This window comes from Podarcis tiliguerta (genome assembly GCF_965153285.1).
Source record: "Podarcis tiliguerta genome assembly, chromosome: 1".
Classification (NCBI taxonomy): domain Eukaryota; kingdom Metazoa; phylum Chordata; class Lepidosauria; order Squamata; family Lacertidae; genus Podarcis; species Podarcis tiliguerta.
In genome coordinates, this window is record NC_139534.1 from 36,540,917 (window position 1) to 36,550,069 (window position 9,153).

The window sequence follows — 9,153 nt, forward strand, 5'->3', positions numbered from 1 at the left end:
GGACGGGTATGTGCAATGTGGCCAGAAAAAATGAAATCATAGGCCATAGTACTTTGCAACACTTACCCATCTTACTTGAGTTTCATTTGTTAAAAGACTCACAAACCGCTCGCTTTTGGATCTATGCACGGATGGAAAGCTGAGGCTGTGAAAATTAAAAACAAACTAGAAATTATCTGGAACAACCCCCCCCCCCAAAGTAATTTGTTTCAAATGTCTCATTAAGTCAGAGACCAGGCTTAGGAGTACTGCTCTGATGAGGAATGGTGGGAGCCTCCCTCTCCCCCTGCCCCTGACCAGGATCCTGAAGCTGCCCAGGATCAGTGGAGCAGTATAGATTTGGAACAGTGGTTTGCAGAGGGGCATAGTTCTGAAGACAAAAGTTGGGAAGAACTGGGGCGTGAACAGCAAAGTTAAGAAGACATGGAAGTGAGAGAGCTAACAGATTCTTTCTCTTGATGGAAAGTGTCCAGCCTATCAGACTAAGGTCATGTAGATCAGATAAGGTGGCTACACAAAAAGCACGGTGGTTGCAAGATCAGGTTGCAAGCAGCAAAAGTGACTAGGGGGGAAGTGGGTGGAAACCTTAATTGGGAACACCTTCATTCTGAGAATGGTTGCTTTTTTCTTTTGCTGTGATCATTAAAGACTCTTTAAATGGTAAGCGACTCTTTTCACTTTGTCCTGCTTATTTATAGTCAAGGGGGGGGGAGGCCAAGTCCCCGAAGCCTGACACATTATTATGTACATGTGATTGGAAAAGCCATGTCCCCCTTTTAAATAAATTTGTGGTCCAAGAGAAGGAGATCCTAACTTTCATCTGTTCCCAAGCAGTCCCACAATTCCAGGCCCCTGACAGCTCCCCTTGGGCTGCCTCTTAATGCAGTGATTGGGGGGAGCCACATATCACTCCATGTGGCTAAATGTATGTCCCACTGGATAATAAGAAACCAGGAGGTGTTATAATTGTATTATAATTGTTGTTAGTTCTTGAGAGTCAAAGGCAACCTTAGCATCTTAGTGCAGTGATGGAGTTCTTCTGGCCCATGGGCCTCATTAGACCTAACCATGGTCCTTATTTTTCCCACGTGGCTGTTTTCCCCAAGTCATGCCCACCCACCTGACATCCTCAATGATAAGACAAAAATTTGGCAGCCTTAAAATGTGCTCCCAAGGCTTCCTTTCCAAGTAGGGCTTGTATCTGTTGCCTTTTTTAATTTGGCACCCAGTGTGAGCCCCACTGGAATTGGTTTCACATGGGGGTCCCCAAGTTGGAGCTCCTGCCAAAAGTGGAGCATAAAGTCAGCAGACTTGACTAGCTGTTTGGCTGTGATTTCAAGCTAAGCTGGGATCAGGAACTCTGGAGTGTAGCCAGTCCCTGCCCAAAGTAGAGCTTGAAGTTTATTAAACTTTGGGTTTATTACCCAAAGTTCAGTGCTGGGCGCAGGAAGGAGGAACCATGCTAATTATTGTGGCACTGATAAAGCAGACTCCTCTGACCTGGAAGTTCTTGCCTCAACGTCAGATTCACGGGAAAGGGAGGAAGCAGCCATTGAGAAGTATTGAAAAGTCACTTTGCATATGCTCCAAGGTACCCTCTTCTTTATCTTTATTATGTATATTCAAGGTTCCCAGCCAACCCCAGTACTGAAAACTTGTCCTATCCTTCATCTCTGATGAACCTCTGCTCAGATTAACCATGAGGCTGTTTCTGTTTCCTGTTCAGCCTTCCAAAAGTCTATCACTCCATCCTTGCTGCTCCTTTTCTTCCTTTGATCTCTACAAAGGAGGATAGAACTCCTAAAGTGATTCGCTTGAAGTTTTTTCTGGCAAGGGAGAGCTGCTCCTTCCTCTTTCACTTCTTTCTTGTACTCGGGCCCATGGCTAGACTTCCCGTGGAGCAAGGCAGTAGATAACAACAAAGCCCGATTCTAGAATCAAATGACGGGAACTTTAGGGGAAAGCTGAGAAGGGGGTAGTGTATGTGGATGTAGAGTCAGGCAGATTCAGAATAGAAGAGAATTGTGCAGTGCAGTGGTTAGAGGACTGGACTAGGACCTGGGAGGTCCATGTGTAAATCCCCACTCAGCCATGAAGCTCACTGGGTGACCTTGGGCCAGTCAATGTCTCACAGCCCAATCTACCTCATAGAGTTGATGCAAGGCTAAAATGAAGACTCACCAAGAGGAAGGAAAAGGTGGGATGCAGGTGTAACGTAAACAGATAAATGAATAAACAAGCTTCCATGTTCAGAGGTGAACACCATTTGCCCCCTGTCCCGACACGCACTGGATCAGGAAGTTGGGCTCCTGATTGGTCACTCGGAGAAAGTGAATGATGAAACAAATGGACCCTTCATCAACCAAGACTCTTTGTATGCCTTAGAAAAAGCTAAGAGTGCATTAATATCTGGCTAGACATATTTGCCTGCTTGCCAGCAGCTTCCTCTTACTGCCTTTTCCCAAAGGTTGCAGTAGCCAAGGGAAACGAAAGTGGACTTCAGGTGAGCTCAGATGCTATAGCAGGGAAGGTCTGAAAAGCTAAGGCAGCTGATCAACAGGTATGGTGCCTGTTAGTTCATGGGGAGCTGATCACCCACCATTTCTGACAATGTGGCTTTAGCCACTGTTGCTAGCTCTCTATTCCACTTCCATAGGTTTGCTGGCATCAACACCCTGCTTACCAACACAGTTATGCTGCACAGTACTCGGTCATGGCACATGAGCTACTAGCCATAATGACCATGTTCTTCCCACATTGTCAGTAGGCATCTGAATACCAGTTGCTAGGAAATGCAAGCTCAGGAGACAGGTCGCTGCAATATCAGGTTATGGGACTATGTGTGTATATGGGGAGATGAAATTGTCCAAGATTTCCCCTCCTCAGAAATCTTGTCCTGGGGTTGAATGAACCTCTTTTGATAGTACATACTGGTGTATTATGGGAGCCAAGAGAGGCTAAGAGAGGAGTCAGAGCTGAACCCATCACTTCCTTCAGTGCAGAAGTGACGCAGGAGTAGAGCCACTACGCTAGCTTTCTGGCAAGTGGGTTGCTGTTGCTTCTTGGGAATAGAGAGGGGCAAGCACTGAATTTGTCCGGCCAGTGGGTTTGCAGCATGCTGACCCTTTCACTTTTCACTCTGGTAAACAACAGCAACCCGCCTGCTAGGAAGCTAGCATGGCAGCTCTTCTCCAAGCCACTTCTGCTTTGATGGCTTTAAAATATTGGCGCTCAAAAAAGGAATTTATCAAATTTAATGGGTGCAATAGTTCCATCTGCTGGCAGTTGAAATAACCACACAGTGCATTTCAATCCACTTCAGTATTCTTCAATTAACTCTTGTGCATTTGGAATAAAGCTTGGGTGACTGAAAAAGGGATACCTGGAGGATTCTTAGTTGCTGCTGAACAGGTTTAGATACAAGTATGGAAATGCAATGAAATGAAATGAAAGGGAAGGAAGGGAAGGGAAGGAAAGGAAAGGAAAGGGACATGCTCCATTTAACGGAATCGGACTTTACAACTATGTATTTCCACAAATAAATTAATGATAGAGGCCTCCATAATTATTTCTGACCTGCATCAGCTTTAACCTGCCCTTATGAGAGAAACATTTTCTTACCTAACCACAAAGTATTAAGAAAAGTCTAAACTATCAGTGAGGCAATTCCACTAAAAATAAAATAAAATAAAATCATGCACAGTCTTAACTGACTTTTAAAAAAATTCTCTATCTCCCTCTCCTCCTTCTCTTTCTGCATTAGAATCCAGGCAAAGCTTGTTGTGTGTCAATCCAGGTTTTTATGCTTAACCATTCTCTTTCATTGTTTTAAATCATATCCTTAATGTAACTTAAATGTTGTTTTTATAGCTGAATTATTTCTCTTTTTTTCTGTACTCATAAAATTCAGACATCTAACATGACAGGCACATTGAAGTCAGTCCTTCATCGAGGCTTCTGCACTCCATCAAATGGCAGTCTCTTCCCAGACCCAGAAATTGCAGGCTTTCTGAACAGTTACATTTTATGGCAGAATGGCCTAAAGCTACATGGAAAGTGGAAACATTTTTTCTTCACGGAATCTGGATTCCATTCTGTCCCCACACCCAGGTAGAGACTTTTCTCTGAGAGTCTACATTGGCATCAAGTCAAATGATCTCTGCTTGAGGACTAATGACCAAATGTTATTTCTTCTTAATTTTCATATGGTTTCAGCTATTTCATATTGGGGGGTGGGTTCCGTATTAGTGGACATGGAATTTAGTCAAAATGGATTGTCAGGAGTCTTGTTGATGATGCTGGCTTCCACTACAGATATGAAGGTTGCTGTATCTAGGCTGGTCTGCAATAGGGGAAATTCTCCCCACCTTCCTGAGAGGCTATACATGCATGTAGCTCTTGCACATGTGACCTGACCCTTTGGTTTCAGTAGAGCAGAGAGATCAAAGATGCACCAAGGAATGTATGCACGGATCTGCTTTCTCCCTTGAAAACAGCTGGAGGAGACTCTGTGGCTGGGAAACCTTTGTTTGTGTATCACGGCTCACATGCTAAAACCAATCCCTAGGTGACTGTTAATGGCAGTTACAAAACCTGGTTGTAAATTAAGATTTTGCTCTTACCATTGAAAATTCAGCTTGGATTCATATAATGGAAAATTAGTTAGCCTTCCATCTTGTCTGGTGAAGAATTTTGTGTAACTCACATCTGCCTCCTACCTCAAAGGGGTATGAGCATATAAGAAGGTGCATGATGGTTTCAGCATGTTACACTGATCCTGGTCCAACTGCACTGGCTACCAATGAGTTTCCGAGCCCAATTCAAAGTGCTGGTTTTGACCTATAAAACCTTAAATGGCTCAGGACCGCAATACCTCAAGGACCGCCTCTTTCCATATGAACCTACCCGGACCCTGAGATCATCTTCTGAGGCCCTTCTTTGTGTGCCCCCTCATCAAGAGGTCTGGAGGGTGGAAACACGAGAAGGGGCCTTCTCTGCAGTCGCTCCCTGTCTGTGGAATGCTTTCCCTAGGGAAATTTGCCTGGCGCCTTCATTATATACCTTTAGGCACCAGGCAAAAATGTTCCTTTTCAACTAGGCCTTTGGTTGATCTGATTTATATCCTATGCCCTTTTAAAATGTGGGTTTTTTTAGGGGGGGGGCTGTTGGGTTGTTGTTTTTATTTTTATTATGTATTTTGTATAGGGTAATAATGATAATGATAATGATAATAATACGTTAAATCAGACCACTGGCACATCTGGTCCAGTGTTGTCTAACTAAATTACAATGGGCCTTTCACAATTTCTGGGCAGACATTTGCCACCTGAGATCTTTATACTGGGGGATCAATGCAGGTGAGTGTCTGCACAGTGAAAAGATGTACAGCCCCTGAACAATTTTGAGTACCACCATCTATTTTGAGCCACACTAGCATAAAGCTCTTGTAGGGATAGGTGCCTGGAGACCACCAACCTCGTAACATTTCTGACACTCGAGAGAAGAGCAAAAGGAATCAGCAGCCGAATAACGCCTATCAGTTTAGGCAGCAGATACCGCTTGCCTACTGCAGAAAAGCCCAGGTCCAGCTGAGTTCAGTCACAGAGCTCATTTGAAGTTGCTCACTTTGAGGGATGCGTGTGATGCCTTAAAGTTCTCTCTACCAACTGCAAGCGACTAGTAGCACATCCTGTGATGACTTCTCTTGGAATGAGAAGCCTAAACCCCCCTAGGCGACAGCAGGTCTTGTTGAAAACAATGGCAGAGACACAGATGACATTGAGAGGCTGACATCTGACATTTGCAACAATGTGAAAACGATTCACAGTTTTCCGCAGACAAACTATTATGACAGAGACCCCAGTGTTGCCGCTGCCACCTGCACTAATAATATGTTGCTTGCCCTGAGCACTGCGGAATGCTGATTCTCCTCTCTCCCATTTACGGATTGCTCGCCCAACCTTGTGCCAATATTTGATTTGATACTGGGGCTGCATTGTTGAGCTGAAAATGTATTGTGCTAATTCACTTAACAGTTGATTCACACAAAGTCTGCACTAATCAGGAAAGGAAATTAAAAGGCAGCTGGTACTTCTTAGCCAGAGTGTATGCCTTTAGGAGGAAGGCTGAGGAGTGGTTTGGAGGCAGAGGTGCACAACTGCTGTTTGCCGTCTGTCAATCAGGCAGGTATATGGTCACCTCTTCATGCTTGGCTTGCCCCGCAGCAGTATATCCTATTGTGCCCTGCTTAGTTTGCAAGCATGGAAGCAGGCTTATCACAGGCCTCCAATAGCAAAGGATTAAAAGTCATTTCCCTCTGAATAGCTGTCCTTCACACTACGGGCCAGACCCATTCACATAACCAACTGACATAATAAAGAGTGTGTTAATGTCTCACAACAAATGAAACTGATCTGTAGAAAACGCAACTTGAAAAAATTGACAATGCATGTATTTTTGTAAAGTGTGTTCTCCCTCATGGAGAGCACAGGTTGCGGTTGGGGCTGACAAGACACCTCACTGTTACTAGGCAAATGGTTTGGCCATCCTTTAAGCAGGGGCGGGCTGTTACTGGGGAAATCTAGATGTTGCCATTTGTTGATTGACAGCCCTATTTGCTAAATACAATGCTTGCAGCGAAGAACTTCCTCTGTTCGCTGCTTACTTCGGATCACCCGCCCTCCCCTAATTTTAGGCTGTTTGCTTGACCTTGCTATGCCTGTCATGGGGTCGTCTGCTTTGGGGCAGGGGCCCAGTAGGAATTTTGTCCATTTGGCTGATTAGTGTGTGCCACTTGGTTTTTGCCTACTGCGTAGCAAATCATCACAACTTGTAAGGTTTGTGGTTAGGCATTGGTCTTGGAATTGGTTGGTGGAGGGGTATGGATTAGGCTGTGCCTGCCCCTCCAAAATGCTGCTGCTGCTTCAAGGGTTTTCGGTTAAAGGAACCCAGGGGCTCCCCATGCTTTTGTCCGAAACCCCCTGGCAAGGGGCTAGGGCCACGCAAGAACTCCTGGGAGCATGCTGGGGAGAGGTGAGGCATGGTTCCCAGTCCTGTCTCTCTCCCAGGTGACTTACCCTTCCTGACTTCGCGGGGGGTGCGAATGTCAGAGCTGTCCCCGTGCGGGGGCAGTTAGTGCTACCAATGCCTAAGCAACCACTCACATTGCTGTAATTTGAATAAAGTTGTGGCCAAAATTATGCCAAAAACCTTAAACAAAAATTAAGTGTTTATTGTGTTTTTCTTTGGGGGGGTGTCTTGGGGACCTCGACATGCAAACTAAGAAATCTTTAATAAAAATGAAGAAGAAGAAGAAGTGTGTGTCGAGTAGATGCATTGCAACTTTGCTATATCACATCCCCCCAAAGCAGCTCTTTATACTACTGACCCTCATTCTGTGCATTTCATTTGATTCCTGGGTCATCATTTGAACTAAACGTTAGGCATTCTGCTGTTGCTTCCAATGTTCTTGATAGAATGTTTAGAGGGGAAGAGCCTCAGCAAAACTCCATTCAAAGAGCAAAAATTTGCATTCATGATTTTAGAATGTCAAGTTAATTAATAAAAGGAGAAATGGCAGGGCTGCATATCCAAAACTGGTCTTTACTGCGTGGATGTTGATGGCTCCCTTTCCTCCATTTTCCCCAGTCTCTGCATAACATGATATTTAGAACTTTGCCCCGGTAGATGCCAGAAGCTTCTTGCCTTGAGCCACTGTTGTCCTAGTATACTTGATCTATGTCATACCAAACGAGGAAGAGCCTCCAGTGATCCTGCAAGAACTGTGATCATCACACAAATGACATTTTCCTCTAAGTGCAGAACGAGGCCAGCGTTGATTTGTACTTGAAAGAAACAAAACAAAACTTATGATGGTGTGGCTGTTTCGTAAGAACCAACCTTATTTGTTTAAAGTCGTGACTTCTTTAATCCTCATTAGCAAAGCAATTAGGAACTTGACTATCCCTTCACATTTATTTTTTAATATATGTGAGTTTGCATCTATAAATACTGGGCACCTTTTCAGAGAGCCTCGCTTCTCTCACTAACAATGTGCAGCTTTCCCCCCTCTAGTAGCAGAAACACAGAACCTGCTCCATTCTTGAAATAAGGCCTTGTAATATCTGAAAGGTATTGTGGTACATACATACCTCAGGTTACATACGCTTCAGGTTACACACTCCACTAACCCAGAAATAGTACCTCGGGTTAAGAACTTTGCTTCAGGATGAGAACAGAAATCGCACGGCGGCGGTGTGGCGGCAGCAGGAGGCACCATTAGCTAAAGTGGTGCTTCAGGTTAAGAACAGTTTCAGGTTAAGAACAGACCTCCAGAATGAATTAAGTACATAACCAGAGGTACCACCGTATTGTTTTAAATAAAGTTAGTCAAAAGATTGGTTACTGTTGAAAGTACACCAGCAAATACACAAAGGTCATCAACCCTTTGTGTTTACAGATTGAGAAGAGTGGATTAAGAGACTGGAGAAGGGACATGGCTTGATGGTGTAGCACTGCCTTGACATGCAGGAGGTCCCACTTGGGGCCAAGTGAGGCTCCTGTCTAGAGAGCCACTGATGGTCAGTATGGACAGTACTGAGCTAGATGGACCAGTGGTCCGACTCAGCATAAGGCTGCTTCCTATGTTCTTTATTTTCTTAGTAGATTCTCTGGGACAGTGTTGGTTGACACAGGCTGCAAGTGTGCAGGTCAGGGATAGGAAATTGGTGGCTCCCCACATGTTGTTGGAAACCAATTAGCCCCAACCAGCATGGCCAATGGTAAGGAATGATGGGACCAGTTGTATTCCAGCAACATTTGGAAGGTACAGGTTCCCCAACCCTGATGTGGGCTCTACTTACAGGGGAATCCAGGTCGATGCTCAGTGTGGTCCCTTAATCCATGAAGGTCCCTGCTATTCTAATCCCATTTATAAATGGCATGTTCATGTGTTAGAGGAAAATATTCCTCATTGTGATACCTCCATGTCTAAGATGATTGGTCCATGCATGAATACTGATCACAGGTGACTTACCACAAATACCAATGTTTACATTCCCTCAAGCATAGAGCTTTGCAGTTGAACCAGCTCACACTTTCCACTGTCAGTCAATGAACATGTCTTGGGAAGCCAAGTGAGGTACATGCATGTGT